At 45.4% G+C, this 3,232-nt stretch overlaps 1 pseudogene; it reads left to right on the forward strand.

Moving 5' to 3' along the window:
- Positions 1–1,506: 1,506 nt before the first annotated feature.
- On the forward strand, positions 1,507–2,226 carry LOC123275634 (lipid droplet-associated hydrolase pseudogene; annotated as a pseudogene).
- Positions 2,227–3,232: the final 1,006 nt, after the last annotated feature.

Consider the following 3,232-nt stretch of genomic DNA (forward strand, 5'->3'; position numbering starts at 1 on the left):
ATAGCTTGTACCTTGCTACATTTAGACCTTGTTATGCCAGTGACCTGAGTGTTTCCAGAGGAGCAAATCCATAGAACCTCAGGGGACGGAGCATAGCCGTCCGAGAAAGAACAACATGGAAGAGACTGGAAACGGATGAACAAAATTCTGCGAAATTTTTTTCTTGGCTATTATTTATTCCAGCCAGAAGATTCTTTTTAGGTCTATCTGTTTGCAGAGAGAAGAAATATGAATGTGATCTTTAAGGAAGGAAAACGCTCTCTAATACGATCACCCAGTGTGCATGAGACTGCTTTACCCTCCCTTCTTGCCCATATGGAAAATCTGTGAGCAATATGAAACGTAGGCTACAAAAAATTCCCTGAAGTGGAAAAAGCCTAGGAGGCACTAAATGAAAGATATTTCACAAAAGTAAAATGTGGTTGTTTGGGATCTCTCATTCCAAGCCAGTTCAGACTAATTGTATTTGGTTGGGAAGAAGCCCGATTGTCAGGTATCAGGGAGGTATATTGACGAGTGGATAAAGACTGAAGCCAGCATCATTTCTGGCACCCTATCCCTAGGAAACCAGACAGTAAATCATTTCCCAGTAGCAGCTGTACAGAGACCAGAGGGAGCACACCTGAATGAAGTCTGTAGACAGTCCAGAAAACTTCATTTCAACAAATAATTTTATCTCCTCACCAGTATAATGTGGGAGCTTCTGTAATAAGCCAAGTTGAGTCATAGAGATTCAACCTTTTCCTCTTTCATAAGCTACTACCCTCGGGAAAGTACTGAGGAGCTTCTTGTGCCCTATTACAGAGAAGAAAAGGTCTGAGGGCTTCAGGAATATTATATGAATGTGATTGACACTGATTCAGAAGAGATTTCATAAAAACTGAAGGACAGATTCTGCTTATCTGGGTGCCAGGGGAACTCTCCCAGGGTCCTCTGAGGGAGGTGGCCTCAACTTGTCTCCCTCAGTCATAGTCCCTGCACCTGCTCTGTGCATACCTCGTGCTCCTTTCTGACTCTTAGTATTTCTTTCTTTTTTTTTTTTTTTTTTGCTGAGAAAGTTTCACCCTGAGCTAACAGCTAGCATCCGTTGCCAATCTTCTTCTTTTTTTGGCCAGGGGGAGGCAGATTCACCCTGAGCTAACATCCGTTGCCAGTCCTCATCTTTTTTTTTTTTTTTGCTTGAGGAAAATTAGCCCTGAGCTAAAGTCTGTGCCAGTCTTCCTCTACTTCTTATGTGGGATGCCTCCACAGCATGGCTGATGAGTGGAGCAGGTCTGAGCCCTGGATCCTAACCCAGGCCCCTGAAGCAGAGCGCACAGAACTTTAACCACTTGGCCACAGGGCTGGCCCCAACCAATCCTCCTCTTTTTGTATGTGAGCTGCCATGACAGCATGGCCACTGACAGACCAGTGGTGTAAGTTCACGCCCAGGAACCAAACTCAGACTGCCAAATGGAGTGCACTGAACTTAACCACTAGGCCACCAGAGCTGGCCCTGACTATAAAATGGAACAGGAAAGCCATACTTTGCCCCTTCCTTTTGACTTCTGGGAAGTTGGGAGTGTTTACTGGGACAGCTGCTGTGGCAGAAATCCCCTATTGTCTGGTACATGCACCCCGAGTGTGTCTCTGGCCACGGGGCTTTCCATGGTATCACTCCCCCTTAGTCTGACAACCTGTGATGGATACCTTTGCCTCATCTTCGTACAGATAATTCAATCCCTTCTGCTCTTTGCAACAATTGAGCGAATGTCTGAGTCACCCAACGGCAGGATCGCCACTCCACTTTTCTGCCGGTTTCGATATGCTCTCTATGTTTCTGCATACTTATTACTTAAACCATGGCCTGCGAAAATCAAGTCCTTGATGATCAGAAAGGGCCTTCGAATGATGAACCTACAGACTGAATTTTCATTACTGAACGTATTGGAACCATTCTGCCTTGTTAACTCTGCCTACCTTAGGAGCCAAGAAATGATGGATGTGGTGAAGAGAGACAATGAAACCATAAAGGAACATTTATCGAAGCTTACATTTTACTATGGTACTATAGATGCCTGGTGTCCAAAAGAGTATTATGAAGACATGAAGAAAGATTTTCCAGAAGGAGATATCCGACTCTGTGAGAAAAAAATACCTCATGCTTTCGTCTTAGGTTTTCACCAGGAAATGGCTGACATGGTAGCTGACTGACTAAAGGCTGATCTGTCCAAATATAAATACTGACACAAGGAAACAAGCACAGGCAGCTGGTATATAGAGGCAGTAGGTGTAATAGAATACTTAGTAGGTAAATGTTTAATTATAATGTTTGATATTAGAAGAGAAAAAACTGAGAACCTCTTGGCTTAAAAACACTCAGTTCCCAGATCCCCACGCCACAGGCTAAAGTGAACATGGGTGATGAACTATTCCGTAGATTTAACAACACGTTATCTGAGACTCAGGGAACACAGTGATTGAAACAAGGGCTCTTATGTTTGCAGGAGACGCCCAGGGCACCGTTCAGTTTACTCTGGTAGGTAGGATCCCTCTAGAAAAAAGCGAGTCCAAGTTTAGTTGATTTTGAGTTACATTGTAGAATAGGCTCCCCTGGAGGAAACCGTGAAACACCTGCTAGAAAATGTAACGGAGATCAGGGAATGTTAGTGCAGTCAGATCTACGAAGTGTATGAGCTCAAGAGAAGGATACACTCGTGTTCCAGTAGCAGGAAAGGATGAGCAGTGGATCTTGGCAGTGGCCCCGGGTCCCCCTTAAGGACAGAAGGTGAAGATCAGCCCAGGCTAACTTTGCACAGGTCTTGGCTGACATCACCAGAATCAGACTGGATACCAGGACAGCCCACAGACCCACCTGTTACTACCTTGCAGCATGTCACAAACCACCAAGTCAGCCTTTTTTCTGGCCATCAGTGGCACAGACCCAAGCAGAGCCACCATCAGGGAAGGTACTGTTTGTCTCCATCTCTGAGAAGCTTCCTTGAGGAGTGTGACTTCCTGATCTACCTGCATTACCCAGAGAATAAAGTTTGCCAGACATTCCTCTTGTCAACTAACTACAACAGAGTTGTTGAAGGATTCAGACTACGCCTCCCAACAGCAGATATCCAGCAAGCTCTGTCTGAGCCTTAGCCTGCTGGGTTGTAAGCTCCCTGCAGGCTCCTCTTCTCCAGAGCCCGGATGGGGAGGAGCTGGGCTGTCCCAAATCAAGTCCATACCTGCCACATTCAGT

This window comes from Equus asinus, chromosome 1 (assembly GCF_041296235.1).
Source record: "Equus asinus isolate D_3611 breed Donkey chromosome 1, EquAss-T2T_v2, whole genome shotgun sequence".
Classification (NCBI taxonomy): Eukaryota; Metazoa; Chordata; class Mammalia; order Perissodactyla; family Equidae; genus Equus; species Equus asinus.